Here is a 27558-nt window from a genome sequence, read left to right on the forward strand (position 1 = left end):
TTTGGCAGGATGAGAATTTGCTGGTGGGTATAGGGAAGATGGAAACAGTAGGAGCAAAGGAGTTGTCCCAATTTACACTCCACCAGCAATGTACAAGAGTAGTAGTATCTGATTCTGAAAATTTTAGTATGTAGTGGTACCTGATTATGGTTTTAATTTACATTTCCCTCATAAATAATGATACTGAATCTTTTTACATATGCTTGTTGATCATTTAGATATCTAGATTTATGAAATACATATTCAAATCTTTTGCCCGTTTTTCAAAAAAATTGAGTTCTTTGTCTTATTGATTTATAATGGTGCCTTATATAGCTTGGATGTAAGTTTTTTGTCAATAGTCATTTTATATTTTTCTTTTCCTACTCTGTGTATCGTTTTCTCATTCTCTTAAAAATGTCTTTTGATAAATGAAAGTTCTTAATTTAATGAAGTCTATTTTATCAGTCTCTTTTTTCATGGTTTGTGCTTTTGTATTTAAGAAAACATTGCCTATCTTAAGGTCATGAAGGTATTTCCCTGTTTTCTTCTAGAAGTTTCATTGTTTTACCCTTTACATTAGATCTTTGATCTATTTTGAGTTAATATTATGTATAATGTGAGGAAGGGGTCAGGTTAAATTTTTTCCATATAAATATTCAATTGATCCATAACAGTTTATTCAAAAGATTATCCTTTCCTCCACTGACTTGCACCTTTGTCATAAATCACATAATTCGTAATGTGTGATTTCCCCTAACTATTCTATTAAATGTATTATTTGAGTGAACAATACATTCAATTGGTAAGAAAATCAAAACAAATTAATGAAGAAACTAAATTCAAAAAGGTACAAAAATGCAAATGGTGAAGAGCAGAAATAAATGTACCTTCTATTCTGTTCGTCTGTACTCTATTTCTTTCTCCAGAAGCAATGACAAGTGTCAGTGCCCAGATATGCCAACAACTCTGCTTAACTTTCTAGGGTCCTGAATAGAGAAAGCCCTTTATCCCAAAGTCCACCCCCTGATTCTAATATAATGACTTCTCTAGGTGATTCTGATATTAAGTTTCTAGGTGGTTCTGATACGAGTTTGTTCCAACATAATTTAAAAGTCTATTTTCCTTTACTCTTTTAAAAAGCATATGACTGGATTTTTTTTTAAAGCCCAATTAGATTAAGACTTTATTTTATTAGGGGGATTCAAGTTACTTATATTTATTGTGACTGTATTTATTCCTGCCATTTTATTTATATTATTTACTACTTTTTTTTTCTTTTCTGCCTTTTGTGGAACTAATCAAGCTTGATTTTTTTCTTATTTTAGTAGTTTAGAAAGTATACGTCTTATTTTGTATTCTGCTCCTATATATTTAAATTTTAACCTCCATTTTATATATATTTGCTCTTAAAGTGTAGAATTAAGTAGCATCTGTATCCTGCCCTGATCCTGCCCTTTTCTCCCACTTTCTCCTACAACTCAAATAGGGGAAGATCCAATTTTTGTACAGTCCAAAGCTTATACAATTTGGGGGATCCTCTTTAAAATAATTTGAAATTCTAAATTTAAAAATTGGGTAAGAAAGTGAATGTTTATTTAGAATGAGAAAAGAAATCAGAACAAAATATAATTTTTTTAATTTTACAAATCTTTAAAAAATGATAGTTCCACAAACATAACAGAATCCAGAAAATAACAATATTTTTATTAACTGTCTGGGACACTTCTATAATACTTTTTTCCCTACATTTTCTCTTATAATTTTGCATTTCCGATTATTGGAAGCTAATAGAAGCAAATTGTATTCTAGCTGTGTATCTTTCATGCTTGATCCCTCTGTCCCCCTCACTGTCTACATAACTTCCAGTGCTGGGTACCATGGGACACACTTACATCATGATACATCCCTAGGCTCTGTAGCTTTGCCAGGTGAGTCAGCAAAGTTGGAAGCAGGATTCCTAAGATCTTTCCTACATTGGGGGCACTATGGAAGAAAAGTTAACGGTTCACAAATTGACAGTGAACCACCTAAATATATTCCCCTAAATCCAAATTAAATGATTTTCTCAACTCAACCTCCCCCTGTCCAAATCCCCCAAATATCCATAGCTATGCAATACCATCTGTCTTTAAAAGTATAACAGAGAGGAATTGAGAGAAGAAACAAGAAGTGATCAAATGATTATTTTAGCAAATAAAATACTTAAATATTTTCAACTATTTTATATTTTAAGGATTTTAAAAGGATAGGCATATAAATCATATGATCATCTCAATAGATGCAGAAAAAACTTTTGACAAAGTCCAACATCGATTAAGGATAAAAACTCTCAACAAAGTGGGTATAGAGGGAGCATACATCAACATAATAAAGGTCATATATGATAAGCCCACAACTAACATCATACTAAACAGTGAAAAGCTGAAAGTATTTTCTCTAAGATAAGGAACAAGACAAGGATGCCCACTCTCTTCATATTATTCAATATGGTATTGGAAGTCATAGTCACAGCAATCAGACAAGATAAAGAAATAAAAGGAATCCAAATTGGAAAAGAGGAAGTAAAACTGTCATTGTTTGCAGATGATATGATGTGATGCTATATATGGAAAATCCTAAAGATACCACCAAAAAACTATTAGAACTAATAAATGAATTCAGTAAAGTTGCAGAATACAAAATTAATATACAGAAATCTGTTGCATTTCTATATACTAACAATGAATTATCAGAAAGAGAGATTAAGAAAACAATCCAATTTACAACTGCATCAAAAAGGATAAAATACCTAGGCTAAATCTAAGCAAGGACATAAAAGACTTGTACTTGGAAACTATAAGACATTGATGAAGGAAACTGAAGATGACACAAACAAATGGAAAGATGTGTCATACTCATAGATTGGAAGAATTAATATTGTTAAAATGACCACACTCCCCAGCAATCTACAGATTCAATACAATCCCTATCAAAATACCAATGGCATTTTTCACAGAACTAGAACAAAAAATTCTAAAATTTGTATGGAAACACAAAAGACCTGACTAGCCAAAACAATCTTGAGAAAGAAGAAAACTGGAGATATTATGCTTCCTGATTTCAAGCTATACTACAAAGCTACAGTAACCAAAGCAGTATGGTACTAGCATAAAAACAGGCCCATCGATCAATGGAACAGAATAGAGAGCCTAGAAATAAACCCACACTTTTATTATCAGTTAATCTTTGACAAAGGAGGCACAAATACACAATGGGAAAAGACAGCCTCTTCAATAAATGGTGTCGGGAAAACAGGACAGCTACATGCAATAGAATCAAAAGGACTACTTTCTCACACCATATACAAAAATAAACTCAAATAGATTAAAGGCTTAAATATAAGACCTGAAACCATAAAACTTCTAGAAGAAAACATTGGCAGAGTGCTCTTTGACATCAGGCATAGCAAAATGTTTTTTTTAATCTGTCTTCTCAGGCAAGAGAAATTAAAACAAAAAACAAATGGGACTACATCAAACTAGAAAGCATTTGCACAGAGAAGGAAACTGTCAACAAAACAAAAAGGCAGCCTACTGAATGGGAGAAGATATTTGCAAATAGTACATCTGATAAGGGGTTAATATCCAAAATGTACAAAGAATTCATGCAACTCAACATCAAAAAAGCAAGCAACCCAATTCAAAAATGGGCAGAGGACCTGAGTAGATATTTTTCCAAAGAAGACATGCAGATGGACAACAGACACATGAAAAGATGCTCAACATCACTAACCATCAGGGAAATGCAAATCAAAACCACAATGAATTATCACATCACACATGTGAGAATGGCTATTATCAAAAAGACAACAAATAACAAACGTTGGCAAGGATGTGGAGAAAAGGGAACCCTCATGCACTATTGGTGGGAATATATTGGTATGACCACTATGGAAAACACTATGGCAATTCCTCAAAAAATTAAAAATGGAACTACCATATGATCTAGTGATTCCACTTCTGGGTATTTTTCTGAAGAAAACAAAAACACTAATTAGAAAAGATTCATGCACCCCAATGTTCTTTGGAGCATTATTTACAATAGCCAAGATATTGTAGCAACCTAAGTGCCCATCAATAGATGAATGGATAAAGAAGATGTAGTATATTTGTACAATGGAATACTACTCAACCATATAAAAGATGAAATCTTGTCATTTACAACAATATGGATGGACCAAGAGCATAAAGCATTAAGCCATGCAGCTAACTCTCCTTATACCTTTTCCTGCTGTTTACCTGTAAACTGAAAAAGTTACTGCTATGGTTTGAATGTTCGGGTCCCCCCAAAATCTGTATGTTGAAATCCTAATGCTGAGAGATGATGGTATTAGGAGATGGGGTTTTGGGGAGGTTGCTTAGGTCATGAGTGTGGAATCCTCATGAATGGGATTAGTGTTTTTATGAAAGAGACCCCATGCAGCTGCTTACCCTCTTCCGTGAGGACACAGAGAGAAGTCACCAGCTATGAGCCAAAAAAGGCCTTCATCAGAATGTGACCATCCTGGCACCTTGATTTTGGATTTCCCAGCCCCCAGAACTGTGAGAAATAAATTTGTGTTGTTTATAGCTCCCCAGTTTGTGATATTTTGTTGTAGCAGCTCAAATGGACTAAGACGGATATTTTCTTTCTTTGTTTTAGGCTCAAATGTTTAATTCTTTCTCAGTTTAGAATTATATTGCTCTACTTTAAAAATGGCTACCATTTATTTTATTTTTTTAGGAAGTGTTCCCTCCTGGTACATTTCCTAAAAGAGTTTGTACCTGACAAGGGTTATTTGTTTAAGTGTTTGATAGCACTCACCAATAAAATCATCTGGGCCTAGAGCTTTCTCTGCCAGAAGGTTTTTCAGTGAAAAATTCAATTTCTTCAAGTAAAGCGCTATTCAGATTTTCTGTTTCATTTTTTGTCAGTCGAGTAAGTTATATTTTTCAGAGAATTGGTCTATGTCATATAAATTGTTGAATTCATTGGCATAAAGATATTCATCATATTACCTTATTATCCATTTAATTGTTTAAGATCTGTACTGATACACCCTCTTTTATTCTTCACACTGATAACTTGTGTTCTCTTTTTTTTTGTCTTCATCAGTCTAGCTAGGAATTTATCACTTTTATTAATCTTTTCAAAGAGCTGTTTTTTTGGCTTTGTTAATTTTTTCTGTAGTTTCCTGTTTCATTACTTCCTGTTCTTATTTTTATTATTTCTCTTCTCCCATTTATTTTGAGTTTACTTTGCTTTTCTTTGTTTAACTTTTTAACTTGGAAACTTAAGTTACCACTTTTATAATTTCTTTTCTAACGTATGCATTTAGAACTGTAACTTTCTCCCAGCACTGTTTTAGCTGCATCTCATAAATTTTGATATGTTATATTTTCAGTATCATTCAGCTTGAAATATTTTCTAATTTCCATTGCGATTTCCATTTTTAACCCACTGGACTAATTAAACATGTAATGTGAATTTCAAATATTTGCATTTGGGGAAATATATCTTATTATTATTGATTTTTAATTTAATTTCATTGTGATTACAGAAGATACTTTTCAAGACTTCAGTCTTTTAAAATTTATTAAGACTTGTTTTATCATATGCTCAGCATATGATCTATTTCAGTGAGCATACCATGTGCACATGAAAAGAATGGATATTCTATCAGTCGTTGTATATAGTATTCTATAAATGTCAGTTAGGTCAAGGAAATTGGTAGTATTCAGATCTACATCTTTACTGATTTTTTTCTGGCTGTTCTGTGAATTGCTGGGAGAGGGGTGTTAAATATTCCATGATTAGATTTGTCTATTTCTTCACTTAATTGTCAATTTTTACTTCATGTGCTTTAAAGGTCTTTTATTATGTCTTCTTAGTGAATTGATCCTTTTGTTATTATGAATTATCCCTATCTTTTTTAATTTCCTTTGCCTTGAAGTCTGTTTCATCTGATATTAACACAGCCACTTCAGCCTTCTTTGATTGTTTGCATGGTTTATATAATGTTCCATCTTTTTCCTTTCAACCTAGCCATGTATTTAAAGTAAATTATTTTTTTTACAGAACATGTAGTTGGGTCTTGCTTTTTTATTATCCATTCTGAAATTTTCTACCTTTTAGCTGGAGTTTTTAACTAATGTATATCTAATGTAACTATTATTCTGTCTCTATTCTTACCACTTTACTGTTTGCTTTCTGTTTGTCCCATTAGCTTTTTGCTCTTCTTTGTCTATTTATCCACAATTTTTAGGCTAACTGAACATTAGTTCTTTAGGCCTATAAGATTGCAAGTTTTTATCTGGTTTTTAGTCACCCAGCATGGCACCAGATGGCCAAAAACCCCATAAAAACAGGAAGTTCACTTAGTGTCATTCACTTTATCAATTAATTTTTCTGATTCACTCCTGTTTTTTATTACTTTTGGTCATATTCCCATGCCTTTAGATAGTTGTTTTTCAGATACTGTCCATATTTTATCACTGTTACCTGTGGAACAGTTTGCTCAATAGTAGCTACTCTCCTTTTGCCAGAGATGGAGGCTAATTTTTAAAGCTTATAACAACTGTTACAATGCCCCTCACTTATACGGTGTCTGATGAATCTAGGTGTTTAAGTGACATCCACCAGTTTGTAGCTATGGCTTCCTGAAATAATTAACTAGTAGAGGCATATGAATGGATCACTGCTAGCTCTGAAATCTACTGTTGGTGGAATCATGAAGAAAAGCTTGCTAGGTGATTTTTGTGTTTGTGAAGTATTTAGAATGTTGGTAAGAAAATGAATAAGTAATATTTTAAGTGTTCACCTGTCGATAGTGGAATTATAAGATGATTTGTTTTCTCCTTCATGTTTTTTTAGAATTTTCCAAATCTCTGTAATTGAACTGCTTTATAACTGAAATGAAGATATTAGTTCTTTTTTACTAAAGGGAATGAAAGAACACTAACATCTGCTGAGTACCTACCATGAGCTGGGTAGTGCACTAGGCACTATCCCATTTAAAACTTTTTAGATATTTTTTAAACCAGAGGAAAATATTTTTTTAGTTAACTGTTAAAGTGTGGTTTAAAAGTATATTTATTTTTCATCATAATGATGTCTCTTGGTTGGTTGTTTGTTTTTCAATAGGAGCCTTTCTGTGTCCTGCCCAGGTTAACATTAGTCAGCAAGCTCTAGATACACATCAATATCTGATATGCAGTATGGGTGAGAAAAACCAATGCTCCTTCAATATCCCCAGGCATTAAATTTAACCTCTGGTAATCTTGGAAAGGGACAATTTCCCTGTGTCTTCCTGATATTCTTGAGTTACCTAAACTATGTGGGATCTTGTCTTTTCTTCTAAGGAGCAATAAAATGTTTCATTTAATTCAGGAGCAATAACACCTTTCATCCAGCCTCATTCAATTTACCAGTTTAATTTTTTCTTCTCATTCTTTCAGAATGCTTAAGCAATAAGAGTATAGTCATAATAGAGCAAGGCTGAACAATATATTGCACATTGTACAGGTACTACACATGTAGTACATGTAGCAATGTACTACATGGGCAGAATCAGAGACCAAGCAAACTTCAGCCCTCATTTCCTGAGGACCAAAAGCAGCTCCTATGTTCGTGCCCTAGGACTTACCCTCAGTGCTTTCTAGGTAAAACTGCCTTGGATTCCCTCTCCTAATCAGGAGAAGGTGATTGGATTAAGTCATGTTTCACATGAAGTATTTTGGCCCCTTATTTGAACCAGTCACTACACTTGAGGCAGTTGTAACCAGGACTGCTGTAATGATCTGACAAAAGACCTATTCCTTCAACATTACCAGTCATTAACTCTCCAAGACAAGATGTGACATGCCACAGCCCTCAGAGAGTTCATCCAGTAGGAGCCTCTTCTTGACAAATACAATCCCTTTTCACCTTTGTTCATGACAATTTTATTTCTTTCACAGTGTCAAACAACCAATTTTTCCAAATCAGCACTTCCTAGTTGGACCAAGGGAATTTTTTTCACTTCAAAGAGAGATGCTACTATCTTTTCACTTTTGATTGTATTTTACTTTAATTGGTCTTTCTCAGAATAGTAATTTTAAGTAGATACATATTTAAAATAGCAAAGCTTGATACTAATGCCTGTCATTGTTTTCTCTATCATTATTTTGGCTGCAAATTTTACAGTTTGTAGTATAAAAAGCCTGTTTTAAGCATATGCCCTACTTCATGTTCAGTGTATGCAATACTTATTGCACAGATGTGATGCCAAAATGAATCCAGCAACTGGGATATTTGCCTTAAAGTAAAAGAGAAGCAGGACACTTGGTGTCTAGTCTTCAATTCTTAACTTTATTTAAGTAACTTTGCCTACCTAGGAAATTATAAAATAAATTCTTTTGTAAAAATGGGATTACTGGTTCAAAATATCTCTTTTTCCTCCAGTGGTTAACCCTATACAAAACTATAAAACTGATACCAAAATTAAGAAGCACTTTCCTTTAAAGGTGTGATTCCCCCTGGAGCATCTCTCATTAGCTAGAATCCAGGTTCAACAATCTGAAAACCAATGCAGGGTTATGAACAGAAGTAAAGCAGAATATGGTTCTTTTTCAGTTGATTTAAAATGTAACCAGGCAAACACAGGAAAACTAAACTGAGAGACTCAGGGGAAAAACAGATCACAGAGAATATAATGGCCTAAGAGCAGTCTGAGGTGAGAACCTGCAGATGGTCAGGGAAAAGGCATTCCAAGTCAAGTTCAGGAACTGGATGAATGGAAACAAGGAAAGTGGACTATGCAGTTGCCAGATGATATCCAAAGGCATAAGAGTATGGACTCTTGTACTGAGCATAGATTTTCTCTCCAGATAAGCCTTCTCTGGAGTGTAGAATAGCAAAGGTCTATGAGATAGAGTTTACCAGGGGTCAGCTTAAGATAAAAAGAATGAGAAAGAAGAAAAAAAACTAAGGAAGGAGTAGTAACTTCAACTCTTGTTCTCTCTTGAAGACTGTCACATTGAATCTAATAGAGGATCATCTGCTTAGTAATTAGAGTTGAATGGATGGGATCTCTAATGAACTGAAGGAGAATGAGTGCTAATCTGAATGATGGGCGGTACCTAAAGCAGTGAGACTAGAAGGAGAAAGGCAATTCCCTGGGGAGACAGAGAATAAGGTTCAGTGGATATAGGAGAGCAAACTCATGGTAGCATTTAAAATTAATTATTGGGACTTCCCTGGTGGTCCAGTGGTTAAGAATCTGCCTTCCAATGCAGGGGACGCAGGTTCAATCCCTGGTCAGGGAACTAAAATCCCACATGCCATGCAGCAACTAAGCCCGCATGCCGCAATTACTGAGCCTGTGCGCTCTGGAGCCCGCACACCACAACTAGAGAGAAGCCCACGCACTGCAAAGAAGAGCCCGCACACCACAACGAAAGACCCCGCATGCCACAACAAAGAACCTGTGTGCTGCAACTAAGACCCAATGCAGCCAAATAAATAAATAAAATACAAATTTAAAATAAAATAAAATAAATTGTTAATTAATTGACATCAAGGTAACTTTCACCTATTCAGTTACAGAGGAAACCCACATTTAGAGGTTACAGTTACTTTTCTTCTCTTAAGATATAGTTAGATGTGCTCTACTTCCCCAGTGTATATGATTTTTTAAAATAATAGTCCAGATTATGAACTAGAAAAGCGAGTTATTACCATGTAACAGTTTTATGCTATGGGGTATAATTGTTTACTAACTTGTTCCAAATTCTCTCATTTTTTGTTTCTTTCTCTCTTAATTAGATTTTTCAGTACCTCCAGGGCTGGATAAATATTATGCATTGCTTAAAAGCCTGACCTCTGAAGGTTGATACAGCAGGTGTGATTCCTAGCTTCTCTTATTCATGTGGCCTTCAGCAAATTATTAACCTCTGTAAGCTTCAGTTTCTTCATATGTAAAATGGGAATAATAAGAATACCTTCCTCATAGGGTTGTACTGAGGAATAAGTAAAGTAAATAAAATGATGTAACATAGGGCTTCCCTGGTGGCGCAGTGGTTGAGAATCTTTCTGCCAATGGAGGGGGCACAGGTTCGAGCCCTGGTCTGGGAAGATCCCACATGCCGCGAAGCAACTAGGCCCGTGAGCCACAACTACTGAGCCTGCACGTCTGGAGCCTGTGCTCCGCAACAAGAGAGGCCACGACAATGAGAGGCCCGCGCACCGCGATGAAGAGTAGCCCCCGCTCACCACAACTAGAGAAAGCCCTCGCACAGAAACGAAGACCGAACACAGCCATAAATAAATAAATAAATAAAAATGATGTAACATAAATAAAACATTTCCATTTTGTGACAAATAGCACAGCATTTAAGAACTGATTTTTGCGACTTCCCTGGAGGCACAGTGGTCAAGAATCTCTGCCTGCCAATGCAGGGGACACAGGTTGGAGCCCTGGTCCAGGAAGATCCCACATGGCGTGGAGCAACTAAGCCCATGTGCCACTACTACTGAGCTTGCACTCTACAACCTGCAAACCACAACTACTGAGCCCACATGCCACAACTACTGAGCCCGCGTGCCACAACTACTGAAGCCCGTGTGCCTAGAGCCCGTGCTTCACAACATGAGAAGCCCGGGCACCACAACGAAGAGTAGCCCCCGCAACTGGAGAAAGTACGTGTGCAGCAACGAAGACCCAATGCAGCCAAAAATAAAGTAAATAAATTTATTTAAAAAAAAAAAAAACTGATTTTCACCAGATTTGAGATTATGTTTGGGATGATCTGAGTGAAACTAAAGATTCGAAAATGTGATAATCCCTCAGGGCAGCTGAAACTGAAGCACAATAAGGGGCCCATGTGACTATTCAATGGGAGAGACAAGCCACAGGCAACAGGATGCAAATGGAAGAGAGTAAATAAGCAATGGTTTCTAAGAGACAGTGATTCCAAGCAGTGGATGATTTGCAATTGGCTGCTTCCCACATGGGCAACTCTAGGTATGGTACTCCAGAGAAAGCAGCAATAGCAAATTATTTCTTTTTATATATTTCTTTTTATGATAATACATTCATAGGAGGACATGAACTTGGGAAAAAGAAGTTAGTATGTTAAACAAAAGACAATATTTACTAACCTCCAATAATTGCAAATTCAAAGCCTAGGAGAACTGGATTGGATTATGGTTTCTAAAGAAACTATTGGACCCAGCCACTGAGATTCCTCACCATTCTGTATGCTTCCAGAACCTGCAACCTCCCTCCCTTCTGCCACTTCCCCCATACACACAAGCAATGTGAAAGCAATGCTAGTTTTTAGCTGTGATTAGTAGCTGATTCATACAATAAACTGAAAAGAGCCATTCAAGGAAAAAGAAAAATATATACTATAATAAAAGACATATAACATTCACTCATTCTATAATATAGTTTCTAAAATATATATGTATTTATATATGATATATATAAAGATATATTATGCATAAATACAGTCACTAGGCAATCACCACACACCACATAAATTGTATATATTATCAAAATCTGGTATACCTCATATTTGTATTTAATGCATCTGAATGCTCTGATGATTACTAAATAGAAGCAAGCTGATAAACTGCAAGCTATGTCTAGAAAATTGGTCACTAAGACTGTATTAGAAGTATTCTAGGAATAGAAGTAAACAGAAAACAGGTAAGTCTAATTGTTTGCATAATTGTAGTTAATATTAAATTAAAATGTACCACATGGTTTTTAAACTTTTGATTTAAAATTTCCTGGTTGTAAATGTGAACAATGCCTCCTCTAAATTATTCCTAAAATAAAACTTAACAGCATAAATACTTAATAGCTTAAATAACTATGATAGAGTTCTGTGTTTTATTCCTTTATTTTATTTATCTGGGTCATAAATGAAGGATTTCAATCCTTCATTTGGCATCTTTCAGAAGTACTACATTTATACACATAAAAAAGGAATTATATTTTTATTTCCTTATGTGATTTCAGAAAGTAAACAAACTGGTGATTTTATTAAGCATTTATTAACCTTATAATGATGCATCAGACTTAACGTTAAATATATTGCTTGTATATCCTGAAAATTTTTTTTAAATGGGGAAGAAATAGGCTATTTCTTCAAAGACAGAAGAAATACAGAACTAAGAAATAGGTTAGTCATAAACTTAAGAAGCATTTTTTTTTTTTGAGGGAGAAGAAAAATAAAACATTTTTCTTCTCCCTCAATTAGAGTTTTTTTTTAAAGATTAGTTACTTGGGGCTAATAATGGGAAGCATTAACAGAGACAATAACAGAGATATGGTTGCTTGATATTATTGCTATGAGATTTCATTCAAGCCTGCATGCGTGAGACCTTGCCCTGGCCCTTTAACTCTGCTGCACTCCAAGGTGTGTGGTGGTGTGCAGTGGTAGATAGCTCAGGTGCCATGTGATTGAGGACTTTAAATGTCAGAATACAGAGATTGCCCATAATTTGTCAAGCAGTGAAGAACAACTGAAGATTAAGAGGCAAATAGGGAGAGGGTTATAATTAAAAAATAAATTCTTAGGAAAGGAACTCAATAATTTACCTAGTGTAAAGAACTGGTAACTAAAAGAATTCAGAATGAAGAATTTGAAAGACAGTATCTAACTCAGGCATGTAGTAATAATAATCATACAATCTATAATTGGACTTCAGAATGGGATACTAACTGATACATCAGAGAGTCTTTAAGTTCAAGTGAAATCTTAGAGGCGAGTGGGGGTGGTGGTGATAAGTAGTTTTCAAGTATTTTTAGTAGTGAGCATTTAAATTTAAAAATAAAAAAGAAGCAACCATGTACAACGTTTCATTAAGACCAATGAAAGCAGAACTGCTTTGGTTGACATGGGGATGGGGCACCCAACATGTCTCAGTATGGCCCCCAAGCTTCCCTGAACAATTTTAGGGCATTACTCCATATTCCCTCATCAATGATAAAGCACCCTGGCCTTTATAAAGGTGTGTCCTTAGATTGTTGCAAATCTCCAAATTAACCAATACCACCGAAATATGTAATTATTCCCACTAACTCCCTGTTAGGCTGCACTCCAAGCAGGCCTGCAAGCCCTGTACTTGCCCAGCTTCAAGACTGAAGAAAGAGCCTGGAATCAGCAACAGAGACATCAGTGGTTTAATGGATGGCAGGGGGGATCTTACATGTCTGAAGTAAGGTCCTGAGCGACACCCCACTGTGTGTGGCACAAGGGCCACAGTCTTTGCAGGAGGGGGAGGTTACCAGTAGTAGGGGGATATGACGTCAGTTTGGCTCATCTGTTACCAGGGAAACTAGCAGAAGGGCACTCCCCTCACCGCCCCTTTGATAAGCTCTCAAGGTGGGTATGTTCTGATCTAAAGATTAGAACAATCACCAGCTGGGGCCTGGGGCAAGTATGTAGGAAGGTCAGTCTTGTGAGGAGGGTGTAGGTGAAGCAGGTACTGGTCGAACAGGGGATGTACGGAGGAGGAGGGCAAGAGAACAGACATCTTGGGTGGCCTGATCATACACTCCCTCTCACCCAGTATAGCATAATTTTATCAGAGTTACTGCACATAAAATAAGCAGAAAACTACAGAAACATCCTGAAATGACAATGCTGAATAATTCCCTAGGCTCATTGTTACCTATGTAACTTGTTCCGTCACATCAACTTAGCATAATGTAACTGTTCAGGAAGAGTTTTTTGCATAATTTTTTATATAATCCCAGTTTTGACTTAATGTTGGATTTAGTATTTCATTTCAAAGTGTGCATAAGCATAACAGAAACTAAATACAACCCATAATTTCATTTTCAGCATTACAAATTATGGAAACATAGTGAATGATTTTGTGAAGTTCATGTTCCAATTCTATATGTACTTTTAAAGTATGATGAAATTTTTGTATTAGTGAAATATCAAAATTGAAAACTTAAGGATGTCCATGATAAAAATACACATACACTCAGATGCAAAAAAAAAAAAAAAAAAAACTAACATAAAGACTTTCTCTAAGGAATTCAAAATGCTTCACAGATGATTCTTTATCATTCATGTTAATGAAGGGCAGATGATCTTCATTTTAGTTAATGGCTGTAATTTTCCACCCTACCAAATTTTTAACTGACCCCACTGCTAAATAATTTAAGCTTAATATGCCATTTCTCCCTTTGCATCATCCTTTGAGGGGAGAGCTAGTGAATAATAAAAACACAAAATTGGACGACGGATCTAAAAAGGGCAAAAAAATTCTGAATGGTTCATAACTTGTATAATCAATAGGTGACTACCCTATTTAATCTCATAATTCTCTTGTGAGCTAGAATGGGAAGATGCAATTTGCTAATAAAGAAACAGGCAAAGAGAATATATTCACTATGCTAATTCCACATGATTTATCCAATGTCACCCTGAACTGAGGCTCAGCATAGAATTGAGTGATTATTGAGATAATCCAAACAGGGCATTGGATTACTAAAGAAGCACATGGATCTCCTTCTCAGAAAATTTAAAAATAGGATTGGTGCTCATGTTGGCTTTGTATAGAGATAATTTTGTTAAAAGATACAATTATTAACTCTGGGGAAAATAATTTCTTTTAAAATAGCGTTAGATATTTCAATTCAAATTAAAATTTTTGTTGTTTTTCCTTTTAGACTCAGGGTACTATGTTGTGCTGGATAGGTGCTGAAGGGCAGCAACATGCAGACCTTACATTCAAGAGACTTTAAATCTAGGAGAGAGTATAAAATGTATGCCAATAGTTATTGTTTTTTTTGTGGTACGCAGGCCTCTCACTGTTGTGGCCTCTCCCACTGCGGAGCACAGGCTCCGGACGTGCAGGCTCAGCGGCCATGGCTCACGGGCCCAGCCGCTCCGCAGCATGTGGGATCTTCCCGGACCGGGGCATGAACCTGTGTCCCCTGCATCGGCAGGTGGACTCTCAACCACTGCGCCACTAGGGAAGCCCTGCCAATAGTTATTAAATGCTCACACGCAACGTTAGTGCTACAAGAGAGAAACAAAGAGGATGGAGTGATTATGTTCAGCTTGGGATCTGATAAGAGGTTGGGTAGGGGTAGAGATGAAAAAAGACTGGGCATGAATTGATAATTATTGAGCTATTCTAATGGGTACATGGGACTTCATTACATTATTTTTGTCCTTTTGTCCATTTATTTTTTTCATAATAAAAAGTGCTTCTTAAACTGGCTTCATGAATGAAGTGGTATTTGAGGATAGACTTTGACAAAGGGGCACTATTCCATAAACCAAGGAGTGTGGGTAGACATAGCAAGATCCTGACATGTAGTTGGAAAAACCCTGGGCTGATTAGATTCATGTTATACTGCTTAGCTAAAGCATAAGGTATATACTGGGGTATAGGAGAATGATATAAAACTAAAAATTATTTTTATTATTGTCTCAATGACTTTGAATATTAAATTGTGACATTTAAAATTATTACAGCAGTTAATATCCGTTGGTGACTTCGCTATGATTTGATTAAAAGTTTTGATTATGCAGGAAATAAAGAGGCTGGAGTGAAGCAGATATGAATCCAAATTCCAGTTAGAAGGATATTACGAAGTTCAGGAGAAGGCTATGCAATCCAGAAAAGAATAGTGACAGTAGACATAGAATAGAAAGTCCAGGAAAGAGATGAGCTCTAGAGGGAGAATATTAGGACAATTGATTGAATCGTGAGGAGAGAGACAGAGAACAGAGATAGTCAAAGATAAATTTTAAATTTTGTTTCCAGTCTGGGTGCAGGGAAGCCAGGTTGGTAGTGTTACCAAACCAAACTTGGATCTGCTTGCCTGCACGCAGTAAAGCCAATCTAGTGACAGCAGGTTGTGGTGGAGGAATGCAGCATTTATTGCAGGGCAACAAGCAAGGAATCCAGGTATCCAGTGCTTAAAATGTCCAAATTCCCTGAAGGATTTCAGGGAAAAGTTTTTAAAGACAGGGTGAGAGAGGGGGTTGTGGGATGTGTGATCAGCTTGTGGACATTCCTCTAACCGGTTGGTGGTGAGGTAACTGGGAGTCAACATCATCAACCTTCTGGTTTCAATCCATCTGGGGTCTAGTGCTTGTGGGCAGCATATAATTAACTCCTTCCACCTGCTGTGGGTTTCAGTAGCTCTAAGATATGGCTCAGAATATTATCTAAAGCCCTTGAGGAGGAACTAAATGTCCTTAACTTTGTTTAATGGCTAAGCTATTATTATTTTGTCTTGCTTGACTGTTTTCCTTTCTTTCTGCATTTTCTCACTTCTCTGATTAAATTTATTCTTTGGAACTTGGGGAAGGCCTAGGAGGCTAAAGTTGTTCTACAGACAAAAGGCAGGCAGAAGACATGGTGGGAGGATCTGTTCTGGGATGGCCCCATAGGGTCCTGCTCGGTTACAGCAGTATCCAAGTTAGTGAAGAAGACAAGGTAGGTTTTAGGCATTACAAATCTGAAGGGCTAGGAGGAGGACATCTAGATAGAGGTAACCAAAAGATACCCTCTATGTGAGGAATGGGAGAAGAGAGAAACTTGGGATTCATACGAACTAACCATTGAAGCATGAAATTACTGGGCAGGTGAGTGAGTAAAGAGACTAAAGATGAGGGCTGAGAACAAAATTCTTGGGGAATTAAGGGTTTGGTTTGATACAAAAGAAAAAAAAGAGCTAAAGACAGAAGACAACTCAGATGGTAATACTACCAATAACATATTTCTTCAAGATTGGCTAACAAGAAACAATGCCAAATTTAAATGGTTAAAACAATAAAAAATTATTTCTCACTCAAGCGAGAGTTCAACATGGATATTTTTGTGTAGCAGTTCTTTCGTCAGCAGCAATGTAAGGATTCAGGCTCCTTTCAGCTTGTGGCTTTGCCCCCCTCTAGGTCCTTGAACGCCTTACCCTTCAGCCAAAAGATGAGGAAAGCACATGGAAAAGTCATGGTCAGAAGGTTTTACGGTCAGTCCTGGAAATGATGTGTATCACTTCTGCCCACATACCATTAACAAAATTCAGTCACCCAGGTACACCAAAATGCAAGATACAACTAGTCAGGAACTGTCACATCTTATGTTTGTATCATACAGTTATTAGAGGACTGTCATACTTCACTATGTAGTACAGTTTCACAGAAGGCAATAAAGCACAGTGGTTGAATGTATGAACTCCAGAGTTAAAATCACTTGGATTTGTTTCCTGGCTTCACTATTTGTAGCACCAGTGTTACCTAGGATAAATTAATTCACCTCTCTCTACCTCACCTGTAAAATGGTGATAATAACAAAATCTAACCCATAGGATTGTTAGGAAGATTAAATGAGTTTAATAAATGTAAAGTATTTAAATAGTGCCTGGCATATGTCTGGCATGTAGTAAGTTCTCAGTAAAGATTAGCCATTATTATCATATTAGAACTATCACATTAGGGCTGTAGCAATTTAATGGTGAAGTGGATATTAAATAACGTGAAATGTAGAAAGGTGGTAGCAGAGGCCAGAGAAGAAAAAGCCATCAATTTCTCCGTTAAGCTATATGAATAATTGCAGAAAATTCTGCTTTTTTACAGTTGTTTAGCACCAGCTAAATAGGAGGTGAAAAACACAGGATTCCCGACTCACAGCAATTTTCAGTTAATATGCTTAGAACTGCAAAATAAATAACCTCTAAGCAAATCAGATGGCATTTCAGTCAAGTTAAATCCTAGAAGGTTCAGATGGGGTCTTTTTCCAAAGGTGTCATATTGAGGTAAGTAAACCATGCCCTGGAGAAAGAGTGCTTATCAATTTGAGATTCACTTTCTATCCTTCCTTCTCTCAGGACAAAATCTTTTAGTAGGTCACAACCGGAAGACCTGAGTCAGTTCATTTCTCCTGAGCAAGTACTTGACTGTACTTATGTACATTAGTGTAAGTATGAATATTGCCTATGAGCGTTTATTTTTGGAAGGCTCTCTTCCCTCTCCAGCTTCTATGCTCCCTCCCCACCTCCATTTAAAAATCCTTCCATTTTGCCACTCTTGTGGTTTCTTGGTAAATGTTCAAATATCCTTTTTATAAAACATTTTATTTTAAAATTAAAGCTTTTGCTATGACGTAATTGTAGATACACATGCAGTTGTAAGTAATAATACAGACACCCAGTAACCCTTTACCCACCCAGTTTCCCCCAATAGTAACATACTAGTACAATATGGTATAATATAGCACAATATCACAACCAGAATATTGACATTGATACAGTCAAGATACAAAACATTTCCATCAACACAAGGAGCCCTCTTTTGCCCATTTATAACCACACCCACTTCCCACCTACCCCTAGCCCTTCCTCAATTCCTAGCAATCACTAATTTGTTCTCTATTTTTATAATTTCATCATTTCAAGTATGTCATGTAAATGAAATCATAGATATGCAAACTTTTGTCATTCGCTTTTTTTCACTCAGCATAATTCTCTGGTGATATTATTCCAGGTTATTGAGTGAATCAATAGTTTGCTGCTTTTTATTGCTGAGTAGTGTTCCATGGTATGGGTGTACCATTTTGTCGTGTCATAGACCTGCTAAAGGACATCTGTTTTTGTTTTTTTTTCTAGTTTTTGGCTACTACAAATAAAGCTACTATAAATATTCATATACAGGTTTTTGTGTGAATTTATGTCTTCAGTCCTCTGGGATAAATCCCCAAGAGTATATTTGTTAGGCTGGAAAATATCTGCATGTTTAGATTTTTAAGACCACTATTAAATTATTTTATTATTTTTAAACTAATTAACTATTTTCCAAAATGGCTGTACCACTAATGTTTATTTTACATTTCTACCAGCAGTGTATGAGTTATCTACATTCTCCTCATTCTCACCAACATTCGGAGGTGTCACTATTTTTTTAAGCCATTCTGGTAGGTGTTTAGTGATATTAATTATGTTTTTTTACATTTCCCTAATGGCTAATGATGCTGAGCATCTTTCCATGTGTTCATCTACCATCTGTATATCTTCTCTGATGAACTGTTTCTTCATGTCTTTTACCATTCCCATGCTCTGACTGGATTCTTGCCTTTTTACTGTTGGTCTTGAGAGGTCTTTATATATCCTGGATGCAGAATATATTTTGTCGAAGATACACCTATCTTTTGTCAGATATGTGGTTTCAAATATTTTCTCCCACTCTGTAGCTTCTCTTATCATCCTCTTAACAGAGTCTTTTACTGACCAAAAGTTTAAAACTTTTTTCAAATCAAGTTATCAGTCCTTTCTTTTATGAATCATGTTTTTGGTAACAAGCCTAAGAATTCTTTGCCTGGTCCTTGTGTCCCAGAGCTTTTCTCCTGTTTTATTTTTGTAAAAGTTTTATAGTTTTACATTTTACATTTGGTTTTGTGATCCATTTTGAATTAATTTTTGTGTAATGTGTGACATGATTGTCTATCCAAAAGAACTGACAAAAATATTCCTAGAACTAATATTATAGCAAGTTGTCCAGATACAAGGTTAAGAAACAAAAGTCAGTTACTTTTTTATATACCAACAATGAACAAGTGGAATTTGAAATTAAAAGCACAATACAATTTACATTAGCATCCTCCAAAATGAAATACTTAAGTATAAATCTAACAAGATATGAACAAGAGCTGTGTGAGAAAAACTACAAAACTCTGATGAATGAATTCAAAGAACTAAATAAATGGTGAGGTATTTCATGTTCATGGAAAGGGAGACTCAATATTATCAAGATATCAGTTCTTCCCAGCTTGATCAATAGATTCAATGCCATCCCAGTCAAAATCCCAGCAAGTTGTTATATGGATATCGACAAACTGATTCTAAAGTTTATATGGAGAGGCAAAAGACCCAGGATAGCTAATATAACATTGAAGAAGAACAAAATTGGAAGACTGACACTACCCAATTTCAAGATTTTATATAAAGCTACAGTAATCAAATCAGTGTGGTATTAGCCAAATAATAGGTAAATAGATCAATGGAAAAGAATAGATAGCCCAGAAATAGACCTCATAAATGCAGTCAACTTATCTTTGACAAATGAGCAAAGTCAATACAGTGGAGCAAGAATAATGGAAATTTTCATTTTCTAAAATGTGGGCGCAGGATGCTATGGTGCCAGGTCAGGCTCTGGGTGAAAAATAGTGGGAGATTTCCATATATCACCTGTGGTGTGTTTCCCTACCTTAAAGACAAGAGGTCCACATCAACCATCAAGAAGCAAACCCCCTTCACACTGGGCAGAAGGTGCTTTCTAGGGAGGACAGTTCTATGTGCAACCTCCTCAAGCTCCACTTCTCCCACACCCATTCCTGAAGATTCACCTCTCTATTTAACTTGATAGGAACTCCAAAAGAAGAGTTGGGAGGGCTCAGAAGTTTAAAGTGGGTGTCAATTTATATCTGGATATGTTAAAGAGGAGGTCAACCAGGAAGAGTCATGGCAAGAGAGTAACACATAGTTGCCTCATATTACCCAAGCATAAACCACATTTATCATAGTAAGATACTCAGGCAGCAGGATCAAGGTATTTCTTTGACCAGCAGATCCACATTAGTAAAGAGACTTTAAATATACAGAAAGTTGGATAAAAATTATACACATCAGCCAGCCCTCCAACTTAATATTTAAGACAATGGATCCAAGAACAACCAGATAGACAATGAGGAGAAGACTGGACTAGATAGATTTTTCCTAATTTATAAATGCATAGAAATAAAAATGAGGCTTATGAAAAATTTCTGCAGTGTCAAATTCAAATATCACTTTTATGATACAAATAGACAGCACAGTTTTGAAGAACATTTACTACAGGAAATTTTTTAAAGCTTTTCCCTGTATTTCCCCAAATCCAGGAAGATATAGCTTCTATGAATCAGGAAGTAAAAGATGAGACAACAGACTGGGATAAAAGGGGAGTTGGCTGGGAACAAAGTGAAAGATCAGAAAGAAACAAAAAAATGCATCTGCAGAATTGAAGACATTGTCATAAGTAATAAATTGCAGATTTAGAAAAATGTTCTGGCAATAAGGAAGCTATACTAGGGTAACTACTATAATAAAAAAAGGAAATATTAAACTATGAAAGAGAAGATCATAGAAATAGAATGCAGAGGACAAATGAAAGAGAAGTGACACTTCAGACCTAATAGAAGAAAATTTCTGGTCTGAAGAAAGACTGATATATATAGACTGAGCAGTCTCATCTTAATGAAAAGACATCACGATAAAAAGAGACTCCTCTTTAAATATACTCCCATGACATTAGGTAGGGAATTGCAAGCAAGAGGAAAGATCCTAAAGGCTTTAGGAAAAATAAAACAGATTTCCTATCCTAGAATAAGAATTGAGCTTGTCTTAGACACCTTATAATAAACAAAATAAACATCTCGTAATAAACTAGAGCAAAACAGAACACCATCCACAGTTTTCAGGAAGAAAAAAGACTGAGGCTCAAGAATTTCATACAAAAACAAATTTGTGTGTGAAGGCAGTAGAAATACGTCTCAGTTATGAAAGGCCTTAGGACATATGCCACTCATCTCTTCTCCTTAAATAAACTGAGATAAAATAAATAAACTGATAAAAAAAATAAAAGACATATTTCAGCTAAATGAGAGACAAGGCAAATATAAAACTTAATAATGGCATTGAAGGATTAGTTGTAAACATCAGAGACAATGAAATATAGAATTAATGAAAAGTTTTTTAAATGATTTCAAAACAAGAAGCAAAGATCACTTTTAAAAAAGGACATATAGTATAAAAACATTTAAGAATAACCCGGACGTTGGGTGGATAGGGTATTAATTTCTTTGTATTACACATTATACTTTCTTTGGTACAGTAATCAATAAGGAAACATGAATTTATTTATTTAATATGATGGTAATCATTAGTAGAATGATAAAAATGGATATTATCAACATTGCTAGAATAATTAGGTATATTTTAGTTTTCATAAGATAAAACTAAGAATCAATAGAAATATCAAAGAAGCATAAAATCAGGGCTTCCCTGGTGGCGCAGTGGTTGAGAGTCCGCCTGCCGATGCAGGGGACATGGGTTCGTGCCCCAGTCCGGGAAGATCCCACATGCCGCGGAGCCGCTGGGCCCATGAGCCATGGCCGCTGAGCCTGCGCATCCGGAGCCTGTGCCCCACAACGGGAGAGGCCACAACAGTGAGAGGCCCGCGTACCGCAAAAAAAAAAATCAAAATGACATGTTAACATGTACAAAGATGTCAGCTGTGATGGTAACAATCAATGGGTTAAAATTTTCAACTAAAATACATAAATATTCTCAGATTGAGTCAATTATGTGCTCTTTACAAGGAGTCACACTGTCAAACAAAATAAGAATGTTTTAAGGTAAAATAATACTATGTCAGACAAAGTAAAAAAAAAAAAAAAGGACAAAAGAAAAACAAAAGCAGATATTATATTATTAATGCTGGTCAGAGTAGAACCCAAGGTAAGGAAAGAGCACTAAAGAGGGAAAGATTGATTATTTTGTTTTTATAAAGGATAACTCTATAACAGACATAAGTGGTTGTGTATATAACCTATCATCAAAATGTATAAACAACTATAAAATAGACAATAAAAATTCTATTAGTGTTTGATATGTTGAGTTGGTAAAACATTAATAAGTTTATATGGTATCTGAACAGCACAGTTTTTAAAGTTTAATTGTTACATATATATGTATATTTTTAACTCTGTACCCCATCAACAGAGGATAAATATTTTTCAAGAATTCATGGGGAGACAGCTTTAAGATGGCAGAAGAGTAAGACGTGGAGATCACCTTCCTCCCCACAAATACATCAGAAATAATCTACATATGGAACAACTCCTACAGAACACCTATTAAACGCTGGCCTCAGACCTCCCAAAAGCAAAAACTCCCCACGTACCTGGGTAGGGCAAAAGAAAAAAGAAAAAACAGAGACAAAAGAATAGAGATGGGACCCACACCAGTGGGAGGGAGCTGTGAAGGAGGAAAGGTTTCCACACACTAGGAAGCCCCTTCTTAGGTGGAGACTGTGGGTGGCAGAGGGAGGAAGCTTCAGAGCTGCAGAGGAGAGTGCAGCAACAGGGGTGCAGAGGGCAAAGCGGGGAGACTCCCGCACAGAGGATTGGTGCCGACCAGCACTCACCAGCCCAAGAGGCTTGTCTGCTCACCCGCTGGGATGGGTGGGGGCTGGAAGCTGAGGCTCGGCCTTCGGAGGTCGGATCCCAGGGACAGGACTGGGATTCCTGCATGAACACAGCCTGAAGAGGGCTAGTGCCCCACAGCTAGCCGGGAGGGAGTCCGGGAAAAAGTCTGGAGCTGCCGAAAAGGCAAGAGACTTTTTCTTGCCTCTTTGTTTCCTGGTGCATGAGGAGAGGGGATTCAGAGCACTGCTTAAAGGAGCTCCAGAGATGGGCATGAGCCGCAGCTATCAGTGCGGACCCCAGAGAGGGTAATGAGACGCTAAGGCTGCTCCTGCAGCCACCAAGAAGCCTGTGTGCAAGCACTGGTCACTATCCACACCTCGCCTCCCAGGAGCCTGTGCAGCCCGCCACTGCCAGGGTCCCATGATCCAGGGACAACCTCTCCAGGAGAACACACGGCATGCCGCAGGCTGGTGCAATGGCACGCCAGGCTCTGCCACCGCAGGCTCACCCTGCATTCCGTACCCCTCCCTGCCCCCAGCCTGAGTGAGCCAGAGCCCCCAAATCAGCTGCTTCTTTAACCCCGTCCTGTCTGGGTGGGAACAGATGGCCTCAGGCGACCTACACGTAAGAGGCAGGGCCAAATCCAAAGCTGAATCCCAGGAGCTGTGCGAACAAAGAAGGAAAAGGGAAATTTCTCCCAGCAGCCTCAGGAGCAGTGGATTAAATCTCCACAATCAACTTGATGTACCCTGCATCTGTGGAATACCTCAATAGACAACGAATCATCCCAAATTGAGGAGGTGGACTTTGGGATATATACTTTTTTTCCCTTTTTCTCTTTTTGTGAGTGTGTATGTATATGCTTCTGTGTGTGATTTTGTCTGTATAGCTTTGCTTTTACCATTTGTCCTAGCGTTCTGTCTGTCCGTTTGCTTTTTGTTTTTTAGTACAGTTTTTAGTGCTTATTATCATTGGTGAATTATTTTTTTTGGTTTGGTTGCTCTCTTCTTTTTTCTTTCTCTTTTTTAAAATTACTTTTCAAAAAAAATTTTAATAATTATTTTTTATTTTAATAACTTTTTAATTTAATCTTCTTCTTTCTTTTCTTCTTTTTTTTCTCCCTTTTATTCTGAGCCATGCGGATGACAGACTCTTAGTGCTCCAGCCAGGCACCAGGGCTGTGCCTCTGAGGTGGGAGAGCCAAGTTCAGGACACTGGTCCACAAGAGACCTCCCAGTTACATGTAATATCAAACAGTGAAAATCTCCCAGAGATCTCCATCTCAATGCCAAGACCCAGCTCCACTCAATGACCAGCAAGCTACAGTGCTGCACACCCTATGCCAAACAACTAGCAAGACAGGAACACAACCCCACTCATTAGCAGAGACACTGCCTAAAATCATAATAAGGCCACAGACACCCCAAAACACACCACCAGACGTGGACCTGCCCACCAGAAAGACAAGATCCAGCCTCATCCACCAGAACACAGGCACTAGTCCCCTCCACCAGGAAACCTACACAACCCACTGAACCAACCTTAGCCATTGGGGACAGACAACAAATACTACGGGAAATACGAACCTGCACCCTGTGAAAAGAAGACCCCAAACACAGTAAGTTAAGCAAAATGAGAAGACAGAGAAACACACAGCAGATGAAGGAGCAAGATAAAAACCCACCAGACCTAACAAATGAAGAGGAAATAGGTGGTCTACCTGAAAAAAATTCAGAATAATGACAGTAAACATGATCCAAAATCTTGGAAATAGAAGGGAGAAAATACAAGAAACGTTTAACAAGGACCTAGAAGAACTAAAGAGCAAACAAACAGTGATGAACAACACAATAAATGAAATTTAAAATTCTCTAGAAGGGATCAATAGCAGAATAACTGAGGCAGAAGAATGGATAAGTGACCAGGAAGATAAAATAGTGGAAATAACTACTGCAGAGCAGAATAAAGAAAAAAGAATGAAAAGAACTGAGGACAGTCTCAGAGACCACTGGGACAACATTAAACGCACCAACATTCGAATTATAGGGGTTCCAGAAGAAGAAGAGAAAAAGAAAGGGACAGAGAAAATATTTGAAGAGATTATAGTTGCAAACTTCCCTAATATGGGAAAGGAAATAGTTAATCAAGTCCGGGAAGCACAGGGAGTCCCATACAGGATAAATCCAAGGAGAAACACGCCAAGACACATATTGATCAACTATCAAAAATTAAATACAAAGAAAAAATACTAAAAGCAGCAAGGGAAAAACAACAAATAACACACAAGGGAATCTCCATAAGGTTAACAGCTGATCTTTCAGCAGAAACTCTGCAAGCCAGAAGGGAGTGGCAGGACATATATAAAGGGATAAAGGAGAAAAACCTACAATCAAGATTACTCTACCCAGCAAGGATCTCATTGAGATTTGACAGAGAATTTAAAACCTTTACAGACAAACAAAAGCTAAGAGAATTCTGCACCACCAAACCAGCTTTACAGCAAATGCTAAAGGAACTTCTCTAGGCAGGAGACATGAGAGAAGGAAAAGACCTACAATAACAAACCCAAAACAATTAAGAAAATGGTAATAAGAACATACATATCTATAATTATCTTAAATGTAAATGGATTAAATGTTCCAACCAAAAGACAGAGACTGGCTGAATGGATACAAAAACAAGACCCATATATATGCTGCCTACAAGAGACCTACTTCAGACCTAGGGACACATACAGACTGAAAGTGAGGGGATGGAAAAAGATATTCCATGCAAATGGAAATCAAAACAAAGCTGAAGTAGCAATTCTCATATCACACAAAATAGACTTTAAAACAAAGACTATTACAAGAGACAAAGAAGGACACTACATAATGATCAAGGGATCAATCCAAGAAGAAGATATAACAATTGTAAATATTTATGCACCAAACATGGGAGCACCTCAATACATAAGGCAAATACTAACAGCCATAAAAGAGGAAATCGACAGTAACACAATCAGAGTAGGGGACTTTAACACCCCACTATCACCAATGGACAGATCATCCAAAATGAAAATAAATAAGGGAACACAAGCTTTAAATGATACATTAAAAAAGATGGACTTAATTGATATTTATAGGACATTCCATCCAAAAACAACAGAATACACATTTTTCTCAAGTGCTCATGGAACATTCTTCAGGATAGATCATATCTTGGGTCACAAATCAAGCCTTGGTAAATTTAAGAAAATTGAGGACTTCCCTGGTGGGGCTTCCCTGGTAGCGCAGTGGTGGGAGTCCGCCTGCCGATGCAGAGGACACGGGTTTGTGCCCCAGTCCGGGAAGATCCTTCATGCCACAGAGCGGTTGGGCCCGTGAGCCATGGCCACTGGGCCTGCACATTGGGAGCCTGTGCTCTGCAACAGGAGAGGCCACAGCAGTGAGAGGCCCATGTACCGTAGAAAAAAATAAAGAAAATTGAAATTGTATCAAGTATCTTTTCTGACCACAATGCTATGAGAATAGAAATCAATTACAGGAAAAAAATCTGTAAAAAATACAAACACATGGAGGCTAAACAATACAGTACTTAATAATGAAGATATCACTGAAGAAATCAAAAAATACCTAGAAACAAATGACAATGAAAACACGACGACCCAAAACCTATGGGATGCAGCAAAAGCAGTTCTAAGAGGGAAGATTATAGCAATACAATCCTACATTAAGAAACAAGAAACATCTCAAATAAACAACCTAACCTTACACCTAAAGCAATTAGACAAAGAAGAACAAAAAAACCCCAAAGTTAGCAGAAGGAAAGAAATCATAAAGAACAGAGCAGAAATAAATGAAAAAGAAATGAAGGAAACAATAGCAAAGATCAATAAAACTAAAAGCTTGTTCTTTGAGAAGATAAACAAAATTGATAAGCCATTAGCCAGACTCATCAATAAAAAAAGGGAGAAGACTCAAATCAATAGAATTAGAAATGAAAAAGGAGAAGTAACAACTGACACTGCAGAAATACAAAGGATCATGAGACATTACTACAAGAAACTCTATGCCAATAAAATGGACAACCTGGTAGAAATGGACAAATTCTTAGAAATGCACAACCTTCTGAGGCTGAACCAGGAAGAAATAGAAAATATGAACAGACGAATCACAAGCACTGAAATTGAAACTGTGATTAAAAATTTTCCCACAAACAAAAGCCCAGGACCTGATGGTTTCCCAGGTGAATTCTATCAAACATTTAGAGAAGAGCTAACACCTATCCTTCTCAAACTCTTCCAAAATATAGCAGAGGGAGGAACATTCCCAAACTCATTCTACGAGCCCACCATCACCCTGATACCAAAACCAGACA

The 27558-nt window shown here is 36.8% G+C and overlaps 1 long non-coding RNA gene across 2 annotated transcripts in view; it reads left to right on the top strand.

The window, feature by feature from the left end:
* LOC137221474 (uncharacterized) overlaps positions 1 to 12162 on the top strand; it is a 43655-nt gene extending 31493 nt beyond the window's left edge. The window contains exon 7 of one of the 2 annotated variants that reach the window (XR_010942024.1): positions 10084 to 12162. This is a non-coding gene — a long non-coding RNA (uncharacterized lncRNA). The remainder of the gene's footprint in view (positions 1 to 10083) is intronic. The other variant, XR_010942018.1, reaches the window with a different exon arrangement.
* Positions 12163 to 27558: the final 15396 nt, after the last annotated feature.

Source organism: Pseudorca crassidens, chromosome 3 (assembly GCF_039906515.1).
Source record: "Pseudorca crassidens isolate mPseCra1 chromosome 3, mPseCra1.hap1, whole genome shotgun sequence".
In the NCBI taxonomy this organism is placed as follows: domain Eukaryota; kingdom Metazoa; phylum Chordata; class Mammalia; order Artiodactyla; family Delphinidae; genus Pseudorca; species Pseudorca crassidens.